Source organism: Pongo abelii, chromosome 2 (assembly GCF_028885655.2).
Source record: "Pongo abelii isolate AG06213 chromosome 2, NHGRI_mPonAbe1-v2.0_pri, whole genome shotgun sequence".
Taxonomy (NCBI): Eukaryota; Metazoa; Chordata; class Mammalia; order Primates; family Hominidae; genus Pongo; species Pongo abelii.
In genome coordinates this window covers 85,554,709-85,579,858 of record NC_085928.1, presented here as the reverse complement: position 1 = coordinate 85,579,858, position 25,150 = coordinate 85,554,709, and the positions used below count along the sequence as shown (strand labels likewise).

Genomic DNA, 25,150 nt, shown 5'->3' with positions numbered 1-25,150 from the left:
GTGCAGTGGTGCAATCTCGGCTAACTGCAAGCTCCGCCTCCCAGGTTCACGCCATTCTCCTGCCTCAGCCTCCCGAGTAGCTGGGACTACAGGCGCCCGCCACCATGCCTGGCTCATTTTTTTTTTTTTTTGTATTTTTTAGTAGAGACGGGGTTTCACCATGTTAGCCAGGATGGTCTCGATCTCCTGACCTCGTGATCCACCCACCTCAGCCTCCCAAAGTGCTGGGATTAGAGGCCACTGCACCAGGCCTGTTATTTTTTTCTTCATTCTGTTCATGTGATGTATTACATTTATCATTTTTTGTATGCTGAATTATCCATGTATCCCAGAAATGAGTCTCACTCTTGACATCCTGCTGAATTCAGGTTGCTAGGATTTTTGAGGATTTTTACATTAAGAGACATTAAGGGATATTAGTCTGTAGAGTTTTTTCTTCTTGTAGTATTTTTTGTGCCGTATTGATATCAGGGTATTTCTGGCCTCACAAAAAGGACTGGAAAGTGTTTCCTCCTCTTCCACTTTTTGTGGGGGAGAATTTAAGAAAGATTGGCATTAGTTCTTTCTTAATTGTTGGTAGAAGTCAACAGTGAAGCCATCCAGTCTTGGGTTTTTCTTTGCTGAGAAGATTTTTATTCAGTTATTTTAAAGGTTATATATCTATTCAGATTTTCTGTTTCTTTATTAGTCAGTTTTGGTAGTTTGTGTCTTTCTAGGAATATGCTCATCTCATCTAGATTATTTAATTTTTTGGTATAAAATTGTTCATTGTATTCTCTTTTCATCCTTTTTTTTTAAAAAAAGAGTCTCACTCTGTCACTGCAGGTGGAATGCAGTGGTGCAACCATAGCTCACTGTAGCCTCAAACTCCTGGGCTCGAGCATCCTCCCACCTCAGACGTTCAAGTAGCTGGGACTATTGGCATATGACACCATGCCCAGCTAATTAAAAAAAAAAATTAGAGGTAGAGTCTTGCTATGTTTCCCAGGCTAGCCTAATCCTTTTTATTTCTGTAAAATCAGTAAGAATGCCTCTACTTTCATTTCTGATTTTAGTAATTCTAAGATTCTTCTCTTTTTCTGTCAGTCTAGTTAAAGGTTTTTCAATTTTGTTGATCTTTTCAGTTAACTAACACTTTGTTTCCTTGATTTTTCTGTTGTTTTTCTCTTCTCTAGTTTATGTCCACTCTAATCTTTTTATTTTTTTTTCCTTTTGCTACCTTTAGGTCTACTTTGCTCTTCTTTTTCTAGTTCCTAAGTATACAGTTCATTGATTTGAGATCTTTTTTAAAGTATACATTTGCAGCTCTAAACATCCCTCTTGGTGTTGATTTTGCTGCATCCTGTTAGCTTTGGTTTATTGCGTTTCATTTAAATTCATCTCTAAGTATTTTCTAATTTCCCTTGTGATTTCTTCTTTGACCCAGTGGTTATTTAAGAGCTTTTTTTTTTTTACATAATTCCCTTTACCAGGTTGAAGGATTTTTCTTCACTAGCTAGCTTGCTAAGAGCTTTTATAATTGATGGGCATCGAATCATGTCCAGATATATTTTTGCATGCATCAGGATGACCATTCTTCTGTGTACTAGTAATACAACGATTTACATTAATTGATTTTTAAATGTTAAACCAATCTTGAGTTCCTGGGGTTAAACCAATCTTGAGTTCCTGGGGTCAATCCAAGACAGTGGCCGCTAGCCACATATAGCTATTGAGCCTTTAAAATACAGTCTTTTTTGAGATGTGCTATAAGAGGAAGATATACTCTAGATTTATAAAATTTATTATTAAAAAATGTAAAATACCTCATAATTTTTACATTGATTACTGAAATAAAATTTTGGCTCTATTGGGTTAAACAAAATTATTAAAGTTAACACCACCTATTAAACTCTAAATGTGGCTTCTAGCACATTTAAAATTACATACGTGACTCATGTCTGTGTCTCTCATAATATTGGTCAAAATATATTATTTTTTACGTATGTCTGGATTTAATAACATTTTGTTGAAGATTTTTGTGTCTTTTAAAGAATATTCAACTCTAGTTTTCTTTTAAGGTCTTTTTCTGGTTTTATTATTAGGCTGGTACTGGACTCAGGGTGGGAAGTGTTCATTATTCCTTTATCTTCTATGGAGTCTTTATAGGGTTGGTATTATTTCTTCATTAATTTCATGATACCACTAGACAATAAAACTGGGCCTGCAGTATGTTTATAGAATGTCTCTAATAGAGAACTATTTCAAGTTGTGTATTGATTGTATACAACTGTATACAATTGATTGTATACAGTTGTATGCGACTATTTTGTATTGTATACAATTTAGTTGTATACAATCGTATACAACTATTGATTGTATACGATTGTATACAACTGTTTCAAGTTGCATATTTCATGTTAAGTTAGTTTTGGTAGTTTGCATCTTTCAAAGTATTTGTCCATTTCTTCTATGTGAACAAGTTTATTGAAATAAAATTGTTTATAACATTGCATCACTATTCATTTAATAATGTAGGATTTGTAATTCCTGCTATGGGTAATTCATGCTTTCTTTCATCAGCGTCAGTCTGACTAGAGATTTATCAATTTTATTATTTCATTCAAAGAACAGTCTTTGATTTCATTGCTTCTTCTCTATTGTTTGCTGGTTTTCTACATAATTGGTGTCCCCTTTTATCTTAATTACTCTCTTCATTCTACTTATTTTGGGTTTTATTTAATCTTCACTTTACACTTTCCCTGGTGATGGAGGCCTTTAGAGTTCTAGACTGTCATGGAGAGTCTCCTATCAGAATCTCCAATGTGTATGTTTCCGTGGGCTCTGACTTCTCCCTGAGAGCCTTTTAAAGTTAAACTTGAAAAGACCAGCAAATACCCTCAGAGCATAGCTTCTATTCCCTGTTTAATTCTCTGCCTTTTCAGTTTTTCTTCCATTTTTGGCTGACTAATGTCTTACTATTCTGTTCGTTGTTTTTAAGAAGACTTATTTGATCATTTTTCTAGCACTTGTTGTTTTCCATGGGAGGATTTGTATGTAAAAGCTAGCTTCCCATTACAAAAGCTGGAGTCCCTAGTAGCATTTCCATTTTGTAGGGCCATTGTCTCAAAGCCATTGGTGTCTTTTTCATTCCCTTCTCATATTCCACCAGAACGTTGACCATTGTGCTAGTTTCAGAACATAGAAGAATCCCATGTTGAATTCACTCCTGTGTCTTACATATTCATTTTACTCCTTTTAATAATATTTGTATTTCTTGAGAGACTATAAGTAGAGACTGTAATATTTTATTTTGTTTTTATGATTCTAAAAGTAATAACCCTTGAACATACTTTTTAAAGAATGAAGAGAGAGGCACGGTGGTTCATGCCTGCACTCCAAGCACTTTGGGAGGCTGAGGTGGGCAGATCACTTGAGGTCAGGAGTTCAAGACCAGCCTGGCCAACATGGCAAAACCCTGTCTCTACTAAAAATACAAAATTTTCTGGGCTTGGTGGCAGATGCCTGTAATCCCAGCTACTCACAAGGCTGAGGCAGGAGAATCACTTGAACCCAGGAGGCGGATGTTGCAATGAGCTGAGATTGCGCCACTGCACTCCAGCCTGGGTAACAGAGTGAGACTCTGTCTTTAAAAAAAAAAGTGGTACCTGTATCTCTTCAACCTAAAGATAACTGCAATGAATAAGTTGCCGTATTCTCTGCCAACAGTTTTCCATGTAAATAGGTATAGACAGAAGGGCTAACCAAGTGACTTTGTTTAAAAGAAATAATATCATGTAGCTGCACTGTCCAAGATGGTGGCTACTAGCCACATATAGCTATTGAGCCTTTAAAATATGGTCTTTTTTGAGATGTGCTATGAGAGGGAGATATACTCTAGATTTATAAGATTTATTATTAAAAACTGTAAAATACCTCATAATTTTTATGTTGATTACTGAAATAAAATTTTGGCTCTATTGGGTTAAACAAAATAAATTATTAAAATTAACATCACCTATTAACTCTAAATGTGGCTTCTAGCACATTTAAAATTACATGTGTGGGCCAGGCACAGTGGCTCACTCCTGTAATCCCAGCACTTTGGCAGGCCAAGGCGGGCAGATCACGAGGTCAGGAGATCGAGACCATCCTGGCTAACACAGGGTAACCCCATCTCTATTAAAAATACGAAGAATTAGCCAGGCATGGTGGTGGGCGCCTGTAATCCCAGCTACTCGGGAGGCTGAGACAGGAGAATGGCGTGAACCCGGGAAGCAGAGCTTGCAGTGAGCGGAGATCACGCCACTGTGTTACAGCCTGGGCAACAGCGAGACTACGTCTCAAAAAAAAAAAAAAAAAAAAAATTACATATGTGACTCATGTCTGTGTCTCTCATAATATTTCTATTAGATAGTGCTGATATATGCTATTTTATATTCTTTTTTCAGTCAACATTAGCACAGGCACTTTGTGCATACCACAAATAATTCTTCAAGATTACTATTTTAATAGCTGTTCAACTTAAATCATTTAGGGATACTATACATTGTAGCATCTAGAAACTTTGTGTGTGTGTATGTATGTGTGTACGCGTGTGTGTGTGTATGAGACACTTCGTTTTTCTTTGTTGTTGTTGTTGTTGTTGTTGTTGTTGAGACAAAAAGTTGATTCTCATGCTTCAGCCTCCCTAGTAGCTGGGATAGGAGGTATGCACCTCCACCCCCAGATAATTTTTGTTTTGCTTTTTTTTTAAATTTAATTTAATTTTATTATTATTATACTTTAAGTTTTAGGGTACATGTGCACAATGTGCAGGTTAGTTACATATGTATACATGTGCCATGCTGGTGTGCTGCACCCATTAACTCGTCATTTAGCATTAGGTATATCTCCTAATGCTATCCCTCCCCCCTCCCCCGACCCCACAACAGTCCCCAGAGTGTGATATTCCCCTTCCTGTGTCCATGTGTTCTCATTGTTCAATTCCCACCTATGAGTGAGAACATGCGGTGTTTGGTTTTTTGTCCTTGCGATAGTTTACTGAGAATGATGATTTCCAGCTTCATCCATGTCCCTACAAAGGATATGAACTCATCATTTTTTATGGCTGCATAGTATCCCATGGTGTATATGTGCCCCATTTTCTTAATCCAGTCTATCATTGTTGGACATTTGGGTTGGTTCCAAGTCTTTGCTATTGTGAATAGTGCCGCAATAAACATACACGTGCATGTGTCTTTATAGTAGCATGATTTACAGTCCTTTGGGTATATACCCAGTAATGGGATGGCTGGGTCAAATGGTATTTCTAGTTCTAGATCCCTGAGGAATCGCCACACTGACTTCCACAATGGTTGAACTAGTTTACAGTCCCACCAGCAGTGTAAAAGTGTTCCTATTTCTCCACATCCTCTCCAGCACCTGTTGTTCCCTGACTTTTTAATGATTGCCATTCTAACTGGTGTGAGATGGTATCTCATTGTGGTTTTGATTTGCATTTCTCTGATGGCCAGTGATGGTGAGCATTTTTTCATGTGTTTTTTGGCTGCATAAATGTCTTCTTTTGAGAAGTGTCTGTTCAGGTCCTTCACCCACTTTTTGATGGGGTTGTTTGTTTTTTTCTTGTAAATTTGTTGGAGTTCATTGATGATTCTGGATATTAGCCATTTGTCAGATGAGTAGGTTGCGAAAATTTTCTCCCATTTTGTAGGTTGCCTGTTCACTCTGATGGTAGTTTCTTTTGCTGTGCAGAAAAAAAAAAAAAAAAAAAAGCAGAGATGAGGTTTCACCATGTTGACCAGGCTGGTCCTCAAATTCCTGGCCTCAAATGATATGCCCACCTCAGCTTCCCAAAGTTCTGGGATTACAGGCGTGAGCTACCGTGCCGGCCAATACTTAGTTTTTCTTGCTGTAAAAATTAGATTCTACTCCTCAGTTATTCAGCAAAAATTTGATGACTATATGTTCCTTGTTGATTTGTTTCTTTCCTCATTTCTTCGTTTTTTTCTCCTCCTCCTTTTATCCATTTACCAAATATTGTTGAGGGCCCTGATAGTGTATAGGTAGTGTAACATAATGATTTAGTGTAATTGCCTCTGACCAGACTGTCTGGGTTCAAATCCCTGCTCTTGACTTAGCAGCTCTATTACTTCAGGCAGGTTACTTAACCTCTCAGTTACTGAGTTTCTCAGTGACAATATAAAGATTATATTAGGTTGGTGCAAAAATAATTGCAGTTTTTGCCATTGAAAGTAATGAAAGAAGCTGCAATTACATTTGCACCAAAAATAGTCGTAATTACTTCACATGAAGTTGTAAGTAATAAAAAGGATTTTATAAACACATTTTGAACAAGGCCTAGCACATCTTCAGTTCCATGTACATTATTATCAGTGTTTGCCACCTACTAACAGTCGAGCAGGGAAGGCAGGCACTAGATAAGTTACTGTAAATATGCTCAGTATCATGAAAGGACAATCTCTGAAAGTTAGACCAATGAATAAGAAGTGTTCATTGCTCTCAGGTAGTTCAGTCTGCTAGGGGAGAAAGACATGAAAATAAATCATCCTAATACAGCAGGCTGAATGCTAACAGGGACTATGTTCAAAATACTGTAGCAAATAGGAAAGAGGGGCTGGCTGCTCCTGGTGGCTTCTAGAGGCAGTATTCTCTGGGCTGAGTCTGGAGGATTGGCTTTTGCTTTTAACTCCAGTCATTTGATTACATGTGTAGATTCATAGAAGACGTTAATATCAGTCTGCAAAATAAAACGCTTCATGTCTTCATAAGTATATTAGGAGTTGATTTGCACCAGCTGGCTACATTTTATACGGAGAGCAGATTCCATCAGTATTTTCATGTGGTGTTTCTTAGAATGGAGACACAGAAGCTATTTCAGCAAACAAAAGAATGTCTTTCACAATAGAAGTGTAAACAGAATGCCAATTCAGTTCAGAGATGACTTTCTTCTTTTGAAGATGCCTGGTTATCAAGCAAAATACAAAATACACTAAGAATAAAAGATGCCAAATTTTATCAAATGAAGTAGGAAGCCTTTCCCTTAAACTAAAAGACGTAAACAGTGAGCAAAAGAGAGCTGTCAGGAGTTTAAAAATAAGTTTGATTTTAAAATTTTTTTGCTTTTAAAATGGGAAATGATAATGACTGAACTTCATGAAAATACTAAGTTAAATTATCCAATCTAAGTATAATGCTGAGGTGACTTTATGTGTTTCTAACTCTTTTTCCTAGTGATAAGAATTACACTTAAAACTGCCTTTATTCAATCAAGCCTTGGATCTGATAAGTTAATAGTCAGTTTGCTTGGCAAAAACAATTTGATTAAATGCTTCTCTTTGTGCTGGAAAAAAATATTGAATTGGAAAGTTTGCTTAAAGTCATTTGTTGGCTGGGCATGATGGCTCATGCCTGTAATCCTAGCACTTTGGGAGGCAGAGGCCGGCTGATCACCTGAGGTCAGGAGTTCAAGAACAGTCTGGCCAATTTGGTTAAACCCTATCTCTACTAAAAATACAAAAATTAGCCAGGCCTGGTGGTGGGCACCTGTAGTCCCAGCTACTCGAGAGGCTGAGGTAGAAGAATCACTTGAACCCGGGAGGCAGAGGTTGCCATGAGCTGAGATCATGGCACTGCACCCCAGCCTGGGTGACAGAGTGAGACTCCATTTCAAAAAAAAAAAAAAAAAAAAAAAGTCACTTGTCCATGGTTTTCCTTTCTTCACACCATGGCTATCTAATAAGTTAAGGAGTAGTAGCCAATGTTAAATAGAAGGAATGCCTATGAATGAATGGCATGAAGATTTTTTAGTCAACACTTGTAATACAGTGTATCTTTCCCATTGTTTTGTCATTCAATTAATGCCAATGAGGTTTTATTTGTTTTCCTTCACCTTCTCATTGGGAAGCCAAGATGTTTGTAAATCCAGATTAGTGATGATAGCAGTGAACTATACCTGCTCATAAATCTATTTGTGCTAGTGTATTTTGACAAGCAAAATGTATATCCAACTCCCACTCTACATATTTCTTTTTTCCCCAAATTTATAGCAATACCAAAAAGGATGCAGCAAGAGACATACTTATTCTGTATGTTTTTGTGCTGGTATTTTCTTTGTAAATTCATTTCCAATTTAATTATACTCCCTGCTTTGCCATGATTTATGTATGATTGTAGCTAGTTTGTCTTTGGATATATAATTCTATCTGCATAAAATATGCTGATTAATGTAGGCTAATATGTTTCAAATTAAAAATCTGTGTTCTTTAAAATTATTTAATTTGTTGAAGAAACTTTTAACACAATTGCTGATTGGGACACACAAATTTCTCTTAAGGCAGTGCTGAATGATAAAACATAAGGTACATGTGTATAATTTGTGAAACTATATCACCAAGGGATTCTGTGTTGGTTTGATGTCTCTCTCAACTTCGTGAAACTAAAAGCAAGGTCTGGTCCAATACTTTTCAATAAAGGGTGAATTTTCCTCCAGGGAACATTTGGCAATATATGGAGACAATTTGGTAGTTACAACTAGGAGTGGGTGCCACTAGTGGGTAGAGGCCAGGGATGCTGCTAAACATTCTACAGTACACAGGGCAGCCCCCTTCTCTAACAGAGAATTATCTGGCCCAAAATGTCAGTATTGCCAAGATTGGGAAACCTTGGTCTAATCTGGTGAATGTAAAGCCCTTTCATATCCTTTGGTGTGGACGTCTATGTTTCTCTAGCTATATTAGCCCTTCTCACAGCTACCCAAGCAACATCTCTCCTGCTTAATTGATGAGTGAATACCTCAATACTTCTCTAGCTTTAACTAAATAAATTAGCAATGGTCCTGAAAAATTGAGTTGACTGAGCTAATCCCATCTGCACCATCACAGGCACACATGCACACACACATACATCCCCTCACTCCGTGTACCCCAGCATAGAACCTGTCTCTCTCGCATATATCTAGGCAGCCCAAAAATTGCAATGGTTATTCTGACTTGCAGACAGCATGCCCTGCCATGTTGGTTCTTTGTGGCTTTTTCATGAACCCAATGAGAGAAGCAGTGGTGAACAGGGACAGTTCAGTGGCATCACTGTGAGTAGTCACTTTCTTTCCAAGCTAGCTGTGATTTTTGCCAAGTCTAAGCTCTTGTGTGCCCTGGCTTTGAACACCCTTTTCAATGTAGTTCCTGTGGAGATGAGTGGATATGTGTTTACTTTCAATAGACCTGCTGTTTTGGCCTGCCATTCCCAGTGGTTTGCAGGACAGAGAAAATGATACTGAATAATACAAATTGAGTAATTCTGTGTTCCAGAGACTAATTCTGCAGACTGTGCCAGACACATCTTCCTTTACAGGTATGGGAAATGTATGAGTATTTTCCTTTGAAAAGCTCAAAGGAGCTGATGAGGTTTTACATTGTAGGTGCTCAGAGAGCCAAATTTCAAGAGGAAAGAAAGAGATGTCCTGGGGTCTGTCTCTATTCACTCAGATACCTTAATTTCTACTCCTGGATGGCAGTCATTCGATATATAATTACCAAGTATTTACAGCATGCAAAGCATTCATGTGGAACTGTTAATAGAAGGAAGAACACAAAATAACTTCCTGTGATTGAATTCCTCAGAAAGTTTGGGAAATAGGTGAAATGATCTTGCACAAGAGTGAACTCAAGGCAGGAGGAAAGTCATAAGTAACTGAACTCAGACATGGACTTATAATCTTTTTAACATAGCTTAGCAAGTGATCATAACCAGTCCATGGAAGATGGTACCTGAGGTGAACTCTGTTTGGTGTGGACTCTAAGAAGTCACAGTGGTTTGAAGAGAACATACAAATAAGTAGATGGGATTTTCATAGCAAGAAGGATATTTCTAGTATAGCAGGGACACAATTAAATCATAGTGATAGGAAAGTATTTGGAGAAGATTACAAAGGCACGTGAGCAGGGATCTGAGGTCTCATGAAGTAAAACTGTCAGACCACTGGTTTCGGGGGGGGAAAAGGTAAGAATGTAGTTTTAGAATTATGTACCTTCACCCCTTTTTCTTATTCTCAGCATTCTGAAATTCTCCTCCTCTTCATCTTCTTTTTCCACTTTTCTTTCCTCTCACTTTTTAACTCTGCCTTTCTGAAATCATTCATCACTAAGACTGTTGACAAGAGGAATTTAATAATAAAGAGGCCTCTCCTCTTCTTGCTAAAACAATTTGACCCCACTTATGTTTCTATAATTTATTACCAATTCCAGCATTCTGCAAATGCAATTTTTAATGGGCTTGAGTGATATCAGGTCTTAGTGCATTGATAATAATTATAATGATGGTAAATATTCATAGCTAACATTTAGTGGGTGCACCCCGTATGCTAGGCATATATACATAACTTCAATTCATCTTCAGAACAACTCTTTGATGATAGATACCATTAATGTCCCCTTTTGCAGAAGAGAATTATGGAACTTGCCCAAGATCGTTCAGTTAGGAAGTCATGGAGCTGCTAGGCTCTGAAGTTCGTGTTGTTAATAATAATGCTACTCACCCTATAGAGAAAAATATTAGAATAAAACCAATTTATTGGGATGAGAAATACTGAGGTATTTAAAGAACACTGAGAAATTAAAGTCTAATGTGGGAGGAGGCCATGGAAATAGGTGGAGGAATTTGTGTGTTTTCCTAGTCATGTCCTCAGTTCTGGGAGAAGGAGGGAAGCTATAAATTTGCTGGATGAAAGAAACACTCCCATTGTCCTGTATGGATCAGTGTGGGAAAGACTTGACTGACAGTTAGATGAGTAAACAGCTGGGGACAAATGGGCTGGTGCAGCCACAGAGTCTACTGTTTGTTTGGGGCACATTATTGCTTCTGAATACCTCTTTGTTCCAGATGTGATCCACTTGTCACGAATACATGGCCACTCACCCTTTCTCTTACAAAAGCCTTGAAAAATATATTAGTCTGTTCCTGCACCATCGTTGTGACTCATTAAATACCTCTTACTGGAGACATATGTATGCCTTCATTTCCCTCGGTGCAAGAAACATGCAGAAAAAGCAAAGTCATTCACATCTTCCCTGGCAGTCAGAGTTGTTAGTAGATGTTGTTTGTCAAGATTTTCTTCATTGCTGCTAATGCACACATCATCACAGTTTGAATTACTCCGTGAACCTTTCTGATGTCTAGAAGTCAGCCACTCTTACTGTTAGGAGAGTTTACTCTGTCAACAGGACAGCTACATTACCAAGTCTAATTACACATTTTTTTAAAAAGGAAAAATGTCCGCATATCAAGTGGAAGTAGAAGTCAGGTATAACAGGGTAGACAGGCTTTTTAATTAAATAATGTCAGTTACCTTTTGCCATAAGCTCATAGTTTAATTCAAGCACTCTTGTTGTAAGAACACTGGGTCAAGAATCCATCCTCTGGAGTGCTGGGGAATACAATCATTCCTGTCCACCTCCAGCCAGATTCTGTTTGGAGGCCATTCCCATTGCTTTAATTAGGGGAAAAAAATTAATGTTGTAAATTCATAGCATGTCACTCTTCATTTCTGTACAATCCATCACACTCTGAGCGTGTATATGGCAGCTCTTTTTAATAAAGGATTTTGCAGAGTACCTGCTGTGGCAAAAATACTTTATCATCTTTGCTAGCTCCAGGAGTCCTAGCATTATGTCATGTTTGACTCCAAAAAATATTATTATAAGCCCTGGAATTAGAAACCCAACAATGGAACTAGCTGATTTCAATTGCCCATGAAGCTGTCATATTTTGAGAAATAAAACTTGATAAGTTTTCATTTTAATCAAAAACTATAAGAGGACCAGGGTTGCTTGTCTGAAATGAATAATTTCCACATTTCTGGATGCTATCAGATAATGGCTCTCTCATCCGTGAATTAATTATAAAACTAGAAATACTCTAAGAATATCAAGTTGTATCCCCCATACTTTCTTTTAAAGATTACTTTATGTTTCATCAACTTGGAGCTCAAAAGAGGGAATTGAAAGGCACTCAAGAGCCAATTCTTAAAACATCTCATAAGCTGTGGCACCTGGGAAGGTCATCAGGGGCTTGTTATGTCCCAGCCATCACCTTAGGATAACTGGCTCATGGAGAAGCTCTAAGCTATTGGAATAGAAACAAGAAAAACATTTTCCTGATAATATAATTCAGGGAGCACATGTCAAGCCTCCGCCACTCTTTCCCAGCCAAGGAACAGCCCCCTTTGTATTTTAGCCCAATTCCATGAGGTTTAGGTGCTTTCTACTTATTCCAATTGTTTCTTTTAGATTTTGAGATTCAATCCTGTTTGCTTTTAAATGTCATTGTTTTTCCCTCTCTACCATGTTAATGCCCAGTCCTAAATCTGACCACCATTAAGAGGGAATCAATCTCCTGTCCCCTACCTGGGGTGCATGAGGGGAGTAGCAGCGCCACTCACCAGTTTTAGGAGTGAGTTTCCTGGAGGACTGTCTCTAGACTCCAGGGAGAGGGAGTACCTCTCACCTCATGCCCCTGGGGGAAGTGGAGGTAATAGCTCTTCTTGCACATTTCTCTTATTAATAGGGTGGCAAGGTCAAGTTGGAGAGAAGGGACTAGTCCTTCTTCAGTGGTACCTTTAAGCAAGCATTGCCAGAAATAGCTGCCATTTTCACTCTGACTAGCACATAGTGTATTTCCAGTTTCTTGCTTGGCTGTGGGTCTTAACCACAATTCTGGGACAACAAGGACAGCCTCCTGGCTACTGACCATCCTCCAGGTTCTTCATGTATGCTCTGCTTAGCAAATTAGTAATGCTCGGAACTAAGCTTGTCATCTCAATGATATGGTTTGAATTTTTGTCCCCACCCAAACCTCATGTTGAATTGTAATCCCCAGCATTGGAAGCATGGCCTGGTGGGAGGTGATTGGATCATGGAAGTGGATTTCCCCCTTGCTGTTCTAGTAACAGTGAGTGAGTTCTCACGAGATCTGGTTGTTTAAAAGTGTGTAACACTTCCCCCTTGTCTCTCTTCCTCCTGCTTTGACCATGTGAAGACATGCCTGCTTCCCCTTTGTCTTCTGCCATGATTGAAAGTTTCCTGAGGCCTCCCCAGCCATGCTACCTGTACAGCCTGCAGAACCATGAGCCAATTAAACCTCTTTTCTCAATTACCCAGTCTCAGTGTTTCTTTACAGCAGTGTGAGAATAGACTAATATACCCCATTTGACAGATGTGCCATTTGGGGAGGTAGCATATCATAGCAGTTAAATGGGCAAAGAAGCATCAGACATGAGTTCAGGTTGTAGGCTCTGAAAATCTCAACTGCTTAAGAGATTCAGGAGTCAGATGTGGGTTTGGTCCACCACTGACCTTCCCCTCGTGCTCTGTGCACTGATTCTTAACTCTGGCTTCTCTGCTTCCTTCCAGGCCCCTCTCAGGTCTAAAGCTTCCTCACGTAAACCATAGGACTCCCAGAGGTCCTGTTAATTTCCCAGATCCAAGCCTTTGCTGAGGTTGCTCAGCCCCCTTAAAAGCTCTTCATTCCTCATCCTTCATGCAAATCTCCCTTATGAAATTTAATCCTTAAGGTATTTAGCAAGTAATTATTTAGTGACTACATTCAACAGTGAGGATATCCTGGATTTTGCTGCAGTAGCAAACAAACCTGAAATGTAAGTTACTGACACACAGGTTATTTCACACTCAAATAATATGCCTATTAAAGCAACTGGTGGCTCTATTCTATGTCTTCCTTACTCAGAAACACAAGCGTCCAGCATCCACAGCAGTTCTGGCCAATAGGTCTTTCTGTAATGATGGAAATGGCCTATATCTGCACTGCCCGAAATGGTACCCACTAGTCACAGGTGGCAATTGAGTATTTCGAATGTAGCTAAGGTGACTAAGGAACTGAATTTTTACTTTATTTAATTTTAATTAGTATAAATATCAATAATCAAAATTTGGCCACTGGCTACTATACTGAACAAGGCAGATTCAGAACATCATGTGTTGCTAGGCCAGGGAGAGAGAAGCATGGACATTTATATACTGATGCTAAAAATCTTCTACCCAGAAGTAATAATCATCATGCCCTTTGACATTCAATGGGTGAAAGTAAATCGTGTCCACATCGAGCTTCCACGGGTCAAGTAGAGCAGTCCTACCTTGATCTCATAGAAGGAGAATAAAAAGTCTCAGTAAGTAGCTTTAATGAATTACACACTACCCAGTGTTCAGGGTTCTACATATTAAGGGTGAAATAAAATAGACCTGCATCCTGCCCTCAAGGAGCTTAGAGTCTAATAGGGAAGGAAGGATGGAGACGATCATTAAAAATATACAAATACATGACTGCAAACTTTTAAGGCAGAATAACTCTTTTGGAAATCAAGGCTTGTAGTTTAAATAGGGAATTAGGAAAGACTTCTGTGAAAATGTGATCTAAATAATGAGAATGAAGTGGTACAGAGTGAGGTAAAGGATATTCCAGACAAAAGCATGTGTGAAGGCTCCAGATTTGGGAAGCACCTGGTGGTATCTTCTGGGTAGTAAAGGAAGGCCCTGCTGGATGGAGTGTAGACCTAGGGAGAAGAATGGCACAGTGAATGCAGGCAGAGCAAGGGCCAAGTCACATGCAACCCTTTGAGCTCTGGTGGGAGTGTAGAGATGGCTCTCATCAAAGGGAAGCCATTAGAAAGTTTGATGCAAGGAGAGACATGATTTCATGCACAGTGTTGAAAAATCCTCAGCTGCTGCCTGGACAAGGGTTTGGAGAGGATCAGAGAGAAGTGGGAAAGCCTTTCCTCTGGGAAGTCTCCTATATTCTATTGCTGCTACTACTACAATCTTCGTGGGTTAAAAAAAACACCCATTTATGACCTCACAGTTTCCATGGGTGGGGAGTCCCAGTACAGTGTCACTAAGTCCTCTGCTCAGGGTCTCACTAGGCTGTAATTCAGGTGTTGGCCAAGCTGCACACTTTCCTGGAGCTCAGGGTTTTCTTCCAAGCACATGTGGTTGTTGGCAGAATTCAGTTCTTTCTGGTTGTGGGATTGAGGTCCTGGTTTTCTTAATAGGTGTCAGCTGGGGGTCATTCTCAGTGCCCACAGTTTCTTGCTGTGTGGCCCTCTTGCAGCATGGCAGTTCTTTGAGATCAGCAAGAAAATCGGTCTCTTCTGAACAAGTTGCTCTGCTTTTAAGGGTTTTCATCTGATTATTCAGACCCATCTAGGATGATCTCCCTTTGGACTAACTCAAGACAAACAGAATTGAGGGCAGCCACGGTGGCTCGTGCCTATAATCCCAGCACTTTGGAGGTCAAGCTGGACAGATTGCCTGAGCCCAGGAATTCAATACCAGCCTGGGCAAAACAGTAAAACCCTGTCTCTACAAAAAATACAAAAATTAGCAAGGCATGGTGGTATGTGCTTGTAGTCCCTGCTACTCGGGATGCTGAGGCAGAAGGATTGCTTCAGCTCACAGCCAAGATCATGCCACTGCACTCTCGCCTGGGTGACAGAGCAAGACCCTTTCTCAAAAAAACAAAAAACTGAATGGAGACATTAATCACATTTGCAAAATCTCCTCACCTTTGCCATATAACCTGATCATGGGAGTGATGTTGTATTTACAGGTCCTGCTCCTGCCCAAGGGGAGGGGATTACAAAGCCTGAGCACCAAGCGGCAGGAAATTCAGGGACCACCTTAGAATTCTGCCTACCCAATGTCATTCAAGACACAGGCACAGGCAAGGATTTCATGAAGACATCAAAAGCACTTGCAACAAAAGCAAAAATTGACAAATGGGATCTTATTAAAGAGCTTCTGCAGAGCAAAATAAACTATCAACAGAGTGAATAGACAACCTACAGAATGGGAAACCACTTTTGCAATCTGTCCATCTGACAAAGGTCTAATATTCAGCATCTATAAAGAACTTAAATTTACAAGAAAAAAAAACCCCATTAAAAAGTAGGCAAAAGACATGAACAGACACTTCTCAAAAGAAGACATTTGGCTGGGCATGGTGGCTCATGCCTATAATCCCAGCACTTTGGGAGACAAAGGTGGGCGGATCATGAGGTCAGGAGTTTGAGACCAGCCTGGCCAACATAGTGAAACCCTGTCTCTACTAAAAATACAAAAACAAAAAAAAAATTAACCAGGCGTGGTGGCGCGTACCTGTAGTCCCAGTTACTTGGGAGGCTGAGGCAGGAGAATCACCTGAACCCGGGAGGTGGAGGTTGCAGTGAGGCAAAATGACGCCACTGCATTCCAGCCTGAGTGACAGATCATGCAGCCAACAAACATATGAAAAAAAGCTCAACATCACTGATCATTAGAGAAATGCAAGTCAAAACCACAATGAGATACCATCTCACACTAGTCAGAATGGCCATTTTCAAAAAATCAAAAAAGCAACAGATGCTGGCGAGGTTATGGAGAAAGACACACTTTTATGCTGTTTCTGGGAGTATAAATTAGTTCAACCATTGTGAAAGACAGTGTGCATCCAAGGCCTAGAGGCAGAAATATCATTTGACCTAGGAATCCTATTATTGGGTATATACCCAAAGGAACATAAATCATTCTATGGTAAAGATCCATGCACACATATGTTCATTGCAGCACTATTCACAATAGTAAAGACATGGAATCAACCTAAAAGTCCATCAGTGATAGATTAAATAAAGAAATGTAGTACATATACACCATGGAATACTATGCAGCCATAAAAAGGGATGAGATCATGTCCTTCGCAGGGGCATAGATGGAGATGGAAGCCATTATCCTCAGCAAACTAACAGAGCAACAGAAAATCAAACCCAGTATGTTGTCACTGATAAGTGGGAGCTGAACAGTGAGAATATATGGACACAGGGAGGGGAACAACACACACTGGGGCCTGTTAGAGGGTAGGTGGTGGGAGGAGGAAGAGCATCAGGAAGAATGGCTAATGGATGCTGGGCTTAATACCGAGATGATGGGATGATCTATGCAGCTAATCACCATGGTATGTGTTTACCTATGTAGCAAACCTGCCTGCACATCCTGCACATATACCCCTGAACTTAAAAGCTGGAAAAAAAAAAAAGAATTCTGCCTTTGTTTGAACCTGGGAGGCAGAGGATGCAGCGAGCCGAGATTGTTCCACTGCACTCCAACCTGGGCAACAGACCAATACCCCATCTCAAAAAAAAAAGAATTCTTCATGCCACAGCTTTTTTGGCTTTCCCAGCTCACATAGCATTTGACCTCCTAGAACCTTCCACATCAGTTATTATCTGTCCTCGAGGGAAGAATGAACCAGAAGTAGGCAACTCTTGCCCTTAAGAACCAGTTAATTCGTGTGAGCCACAATCTGTCATTTTCTGATAATTTAATTTGGGCATATATTCAGTTCTGAGAGCCTAATTCAGGTTGCCCAGATTCACAAAAGACTGGTCAGGGAGCCAGAGGGACATAACTATTTTTTGGCACTAAGTATTGCTGCCAGACAGACCAGAACCATTGTGTTGACTGAGGAAACTACAGGAAATATTTATAGAGGGTTTTGAAATAAGAGACAGGGTTCAGTATGGTTGAGTCCCTTAACCATTCACAGCCTCAGTTTCTTCATCTTTAAATTGGAGATCATTTTAATCGTCTGCACAGTGTTATTTGTGAGGAATAAATGAGATAACATATGTCAAACCATTAACACAGAGTCTTGGTACCTAATACGCTTGCCACAACAGTAGCTGCTATTATTCTTATCCTCCTCACCAGGCACAGCCAGAGCTAGATAAATACTTGTTGCTGTAACACAGCTGAAGGCAGGCAGCTTGGGAAGCTGTCCAGATTTTCTCCCAAGAGGTCTCCAGAGCTGAAGAAAACAAGCTCACCAGTGTGTCACTAAGCCACTCTGGGCCATCATTTCTGAGTCTGTTAAACTGAGATAACCTCCCCGTCTGCTTTCCCTTACTGGGGAAGTTTGTGGCAGCAATTCAAGGCTCTTAGGAGAAACGTGCCATAGGGTAATAATATAGTGATAAATACCTTACATCCATGTCTCTTGTCTCCTCCCAGGTCATAAAGGTGTTCTTGCAGCTCTTACTAAGATGCCTTGGTAACAGAACCTTCCTGAGCAATCTATCATTCCATTACTTTATAGCCTGGGTTTGATTATTTATTAATTTAGACTCTGCTACCGACTGCTTCATACCACTGAGCAGCCACCAATCAATTAACGCTCAGTTTTCTCTATTGTCACACCTGTATGTTGGAATGGCCACAGTTTCCCTGCCCTGGACCTCTGAAATCTCAGGAGTATTCTTGGAATCTTGAAGCCTTGGTACTTGCCAAATATTTTCTAACACATAGTTTCATGTATTCTCAGCCAAATATGATATATCTTAGGATGCTCTTTTATAATTGATTTTCAGGGATTTGCTCTGAACACAGATGTGACTCATTTGAATCCGTGTATCAGATTGTGTTTGGGATGAGAATATTATGCTCTGTCTGTTTCATTATATGTCAAATGTCAATATTAAAGTTTCCAGTAACACAGACATGACTGGTAAAGAAAATGGGAAGGTATTTTCACATCTGTGTTTCAGAACTGAACACATTAAAAAAGAAAGAATTATTTCTTGAAAATAAACACATGGATTGATAGGTTAGAATCTCTGTAATATGAGTAAAGTTTATAAAATCAAATATGTAATTTGCAATGTATGCTGAAATTATGCAAAGGAAATATCCCAAAAGAGCACAGAGGATAATATTGATAAAACGACTCTCCTAATAAATCACACTGACCAAAAACATTCATGTGGACCAGAGGTTGGCAAATATGGTCCATGCCACTGCCTATTTTTGTAAATAAAGTTTTACTGGCTCACTGTCACACTCAATTGTCTACACATTAGCCATGGCTGTTTTCTCACTATAAGTGGAGAGTTGAGCCATTGTGATAGAGACTATATGACTCACAAAGCCTAAAATATTATTTGGTGTTTTGCCAATTAACTTTCCTGGCCCCTAATCTAGAACGTTAGTTTTTAAATTACCTTTTTAAAGACAAATACAAAATACATTTAGAATATTGCTAAACGCCAGGCACATTGTCTCACACCTGTAGTCCCAGCACTTTGTGACGCCAAGGCAAAAGAATCTCATGAGCCCAGGAGCTCCAGTCCAGCCTGGGCAATATAGGGAGAGCCCATCTCTACATAAAAGTAAATAATTAGTTGGGCATAGTGGTATGTGCCTGTGGTCTCAGCACTTGGGAGGCTGAAGTAGGAGAATTTCTTGAGCCCGGGAAATTGAGCCTGCGGTGAGCCATGATCATGCCATTGAACATTAGCCTGGTGACAGAGCAATCCTTTCTCTCTCTCTCATCTATATATATAATTAACAGAAGGAAATTTGGGGAATTCACAAATATGTGGGCCTTAAACACTATACTTCTAACTAACCAAGAGGTTAAAAAAATCACAAGGGAAATTATAAAATACTTTGAGAAGAAAGAAATGAAAGCACAGCGTACCAAAACTTATGGGCTACAACTAATGTAGTCCTCAAAGGGAAAAATTATAGCAACAAATACCAATAAGTTTTTTAAAGTTCTCAAATCAATAAACTTAATGTTACAACTTAAGATGCTAGAAAAAAAGATCAAGCTAAACTCAGTGCAACCAAAGAAAGAATCATGATTAGAGCTAAAATAAGTGAAATAGAAAATAGAAAAAATATAGAGGCATTTAACAAAATCAAAACTTGGTTCTTGGAAAAGATTAACTAGAACATTGAAAAACACTTGGTTTAACAAAAAAAAAAAGACTCAACTTATTGAAATCATGACTGAAATAGGGACTGTTACTATGAAACTTACAGAAGTAAAAAGGTAAAGGGCTTTACCAAACTTATTTGGTTTGATATAATCTCATTTATCTATTTTTACTTTTATTGCTGTGGTTTAGAGGTATTCTCCATAAAATCTTTACCCACACAAATATCCTGAAACATTTCCCCTGTTTTCTTCTAGTAATTTCACAGTTTCAACTCCTATGTTTAAGTCTTTAACCCATTTGGAGTTGGTTTTTGTATATGGTAAGTGATAGGAGCCTGGTTTAATTTTTCTGCACATGGATATCCAGTTTTCCCAGCAATATTTATTGAAGAGACCGCCATTTCCCCAGTGAATTTTCTTGGTGCCATTGTCAACAATCAGTGGGCTATAAATATGTAGATTTATTTCTGAGTTCTGTATTCTATTCCGTTGGTCTATGTGCCTATTTCTATGCAAGTACCGTGCTGTTTTGGTTACCTTAGTATATTTTGAAGTTTGTTATGTGATGTCTCTAGCTTTGTTTTTTTTGCTCAGGATTGCTTTGGCTATTAAGGACCTTTTGCAGTGCCATACAAATTTTAGGATTGTTTTTCTATTTCTATGAAGAATCTAATTGGTATTTTCATCAGATTGCATGGAGTCTTTAGATTGCTTTTGGTAGCATGGTCATTTTCACAATATTCTTCCCATTTATGAACATGAAATATCTTTCCATTTTTTGTGTCCTCTTCAATTTCTTTTGTCAGTGTTTTATAGTTTTCCTCATAGAAATCTTGCTCCTTGGAGAATTCCTAGGTATTTTATTATTTTTTTTGTAGCTGTTGTAAATGGCACTGCTCTTTTCATTTCATTTTCCACTAGTTCCTTGTTGGTATAGAGAAATGCTACTAAATTTTGCATGGTAAAGTTGTAGTAATTTTGCAGTAAAGTTGTATCCTGCAACTTTACTGCTTTTTTTTTTTACCAGTTCTTAGAGTTTTTGGTGAGGTCTTTGGGGTTTCTATATTTAAGATCATGTCATTTAAAGACAGAGACCATTTGACTTTCTCCTTTCTTATTTGAATGTATTTTATTTCTTTTTCTTGTGAAACTGCTCTGGCTGGGGCTTCAGTACTCTGTTAAATATAAATGGCAAGAGTGGGCATCCTTTTCTTGTTCTAGATCTTAGAGGAAAAGCTTTCAACTTTTCCCCATTTAGTATGATGTTGGCAGTGATATGTCATATATGGCGTTTACTATTCCTTCTATACCTAACTTCTTGAAAGCTTTTATCATAAAGGGATGTTGCATTTTATCAAATGCTTTCTCTGCATCCGTTGAGGGGATCATGGGGTTTTTGTTTTTAATTCTGTTTATGTGGTGAATGACATTTAGTGATTTACATATGTCAAACCATCCTTGCATTCCAGGGATAAATCCCACTTGACCATGGTGAATGATCTTTTTAATGTGCTGCTAGATTTCATTTGCTCATATTTTATTAAGAATTTTTGCATCTTTGTTATCAGAGATATTGGCTTGACATTTTCTTTTTTGTTGTGTCCTTGTCTGGTTTGGGTGTCAAGTAATGCTGGCCTCACAGAATGGATTTGGAAGAATTCCCTTCTCTTCAATTTTCTGGAAGATATCTATCTGACATACTGATTTCCTTTCAATATATACCCAGTAGTGAGATTGCCGTATCATATGTTTTCTTTTTAATATTTTGAGGAATAGTCATACTGTTTTTTTTTAAGCATTCATGCTTATCTTACAGCACTATTCACAACAACAAAGATATGGAATCAACTTAAGTGTACATCAACAAATGAATGGATAAGAAAAATGTGTGTTTGTGTGTATGTGTGTGTGTGTAGTGAAATACCATTCAGGATAAAAAAGAATAAAATCCTTTAATTTGCAGCAACATGAATCAACCCAGAGGACATTATGTTAAGTGAAGTAGGCCAGGCACAGAAAGTCAAACACCACGTGATCTTACTCATACATGGAATCTAAAAAAATTGATCTAATAGAAATAGAAAGTAGAATGGTGGTTATCAGAGACTGGGAGTGGAAAGTTTGGGGAGCATACAGAGGCATTGGTTAACAGGGACAGTGTTACAGTTAATTAGGAAAGATAAATTTTGGGTTTCTATTGCACAGTAGAGTGACTAGAGTTAATACTGTATATTTCAAACTAGCTAGAAGAGAGGATTTTCCATGTTTTTACCACACACACACAAAACATAAATATTTGAGGTGATAGAGATGTTAAATATGCTGATTTGATCATTACACAATATATACACGTATCAAGACATCACACTATGCTTCATAAATATATACAATAGCATTTTGTGTCAAGCAAAAGTAAAACTAAAAAAAGGTGTAAATTTTCATCACCTTCAATTAGGCAGTGGTTTCTTAGATATGACACCTAAAGCCAAACATCAACAACAAAAAATAGATAAGTTGAACTTTACCAAAATTAAAAATTTTACACATCAAAGGACAATATTGAGAGAGTGCGAAGACAGCCCACAAAATGGGAGAAAATATTTGCAAATCACATATCTGATAAGTCTTTAATATCCAGAATATATAAAGAACACTTACATGTCAACAATAAAAAGACAACCAAATTTTAAAATAGACAAACTATTTGAATAGGCATTTCTCCAAAGAAAATATACAAATGGCCAATAGACATGTGAAAATGTACTTACATCCTTAGTCATTAGAGAAATGCAAATAAAATCAGTGAGATACCACTTCACACTCACTAGGAGAGCTATGATTTTAAAAAATTAAAATGAGGATATGGAGAAATTGGAACCCTAATACATTGCTAGTGAGAATGTAAAATGGTGCAGGTATTTTGGAAAACATTTGGCAATTTTTCAAAAAGTTAAAAATAGAATTAGCATATGATTTAGCCATTCAAATATTAGGTATATGCCCAAGAGAATTGAAAGCATAGGTTCACACAAAAATTTGTGTGAATACACATTCGTAGCAGCATCATTTATAATAGTCAAAAACTGGAAACAACCCAAAAGTCTGTCAACTAATGGGTGGATAAACAAAATCTCGTATAGCCATACAATGGAATATACTAATAAATCAGCCATAAAAAGAATGAAGTACTAATACATTCTGCAACATGGATGAACCTAGAAAATATTGCTAAGTGAAAGAAACTTAACACAAAGGACCACATATTGTATGATCCCACTTATATAAATTGTTCAGAATAGGCAAACCTATAGAGGCAGAGAGTATATTAGTGAGAAAGTATATTAGTGGGGAATGTGGCATGACTCTAAGTGGGCATGGGGTTTCATCCTAGAATTACCAAAATATTCCGTAATTAGATAGTGGTGGTGGTTACAGAAATTTCTGAATATATTTTTTAAAAAAACACTGAATGGTGTATTTTAAAAGAATAAATTTTATGGTATTGGAATTACATCACAGTAGAAAGGAAAACAAAACAAAAGTAGGTTGTTTATCAGAACCCAAACCCTCACTGTTCATTTTTCCAAGAATTCCATTTCAAGAATTTGATGTCCTTTCCCCTTTCTCCTAAACATTTTTCTTCTTGGCTACTCACTAGGCAACATATTAAAATCCTGTGGAAAACTTCTACTCCTGGGAAGATGAAACATACGTACTTTTCCTTATTTCTCCCAATAAGTACAAATAAAAACTCTAAACAACTATGATAAAAGTCTGAGAGGTAGAAGAAGACAGACTAGCAAGGAAGCTCAGGATACAGGGAACAACTTGATAATGAATTCCCTGGGTTTGCTTTCTGCCTCAGCAAACCCAGGGGTGCTTTCTGAGTGCTGCTTTCTGGGTGCTGAAGAAACTAGCAACCTAGGAACACCAATGGTCATAAACAGGGAAATCTCTAGGCCCACATGGTTTCACTAGAGAAGACTACCAAAATAATTGTTTAAAGAAGAATTAACACCAATTCTAAACAATCTCTCCAGAAAGCAGTGTAGAAGGGAACACTTTTCAATGCATTCTATAAAGCTAGCATTCTTTAATAACAAACCAGACTAAGACAGTACAAAAAAGGGAAACTACACACGAGTGTACACACAAAAAAGTCCTTAACAAAATATTTACAAACAGAATTCAGTAATATAGGCCAAGTGTACCTATATTACAGATCACGCCTGTAATCCCAGCACTTTGGGAGGCTGAGGTGGGTGAATCATTTGAGGTCAGGCGTTCGAGACCAGCCTGGCCAACATGGTGAAACCCCGTCTCTACTTAAAAACAAAAAAAAAATAGCTTGGGCGTGGTGGTACATACTTGTAATCCCAGATACTTGGGAGGCTGAGGCAGGAGGATCACCTGAACCCAGGAGGTGGAGGTTGCAGTGAGCTGAGATCGTGCCACTGCACCCCAGACTGGGTGACAGAGGAAGACTGTGTCTCAAAAAAATAAATAAGTAAAATATAAAAAGAAATATACATCATGACAAAATGGACTTTATGCCAGGGATGCAAGGTTCTTAGAATATTCAAATATCAATAATATGAGTCATCCCATTAACAGGTTAAAGAAGAAACATGACAAGATCATTTAATTATTGCAGGAAAAAGCACTTGACAACATTCAACACCTATTCTAACTAAAAATACTCAGAAGAATAGAAATAGAGGTAGACTTTTTCAATGTGATAAAAAGCACCTATTAAAAAAAACCCTACAGCTCACATTAAACGTAATGGTAAAAGATTAAGTGCTTTCCCCCTAAATCAGAAACAAGGGAAGAATGACTGCTCTCGCCAGCCTCATTTAAAATGGAACTAAAGGTTTTAGCCAGTGCAACAAGGAAAGAAAAGAAAAGGCACACATATCAGAAAGGAAGAAATAAAACTGCTTTTGTCCTACTTCATATATAGAAAATCCCAAGGAACCTATAAAAAGCAACCTCCTAGAACTTACAAATGAGTTCAATAAAGTCTCAAGGTACATGCTAAACATACAAAATCAATTGTATGTCTATATATTAGCAGTGAGCACATAAAAATTAAAAATAAGATACCACTTAAAATTACTCCAAAAATATTAAATACTCAGGTATAAATCTATAAAACCTATGTAGATTTGTATGCTGAAAACTACACAATGCTGGGTGAAAGCAATCAAATATCTAAATAAATGGAGAAATATTCCATGATCATGGATTAGAAAATACAATTTAGTAAACATTAATTATCTTAAAATTATTCTAGGATTATTCAACCTAAATAAGGTTTAACACAATTTATATCAAAATCCTAGCAATGATTTTTGTAGACATAGGCAAAACTATTATAAAACTTATCTGG

At 38.0% G+C, this 25,150-nt stretch overlaps 1 long non-coding RNA gene across 1 annotated transcript in view; it reads right to left on the bottom strand.

The window, feature by feature from the left end:
• Positions 1 to 18,273, bottom strand: part of LOC129058555 (uncharacterized) — a 35,857-nt gene extending 17,584 nt beyond the window's left edge. The window contains exons 1-2 of the long non-coding RNA XR_008523723.2: positions 18,021 to 18,273; positions 11,345 to 11,485 (exon numbers count right to left, since the gene is read on the bottom strand). This is a non-coding gene — a long non-coding RNA (uncharacterized LOC129058555). The remainder of the gene's footprint in view (positions 1 to 11,344; positions 11,486 to 18,020) is intronic.
• Between the last annotated feature and the right edge of the window lie 6,877 nt (positions 18,274 to 25,150).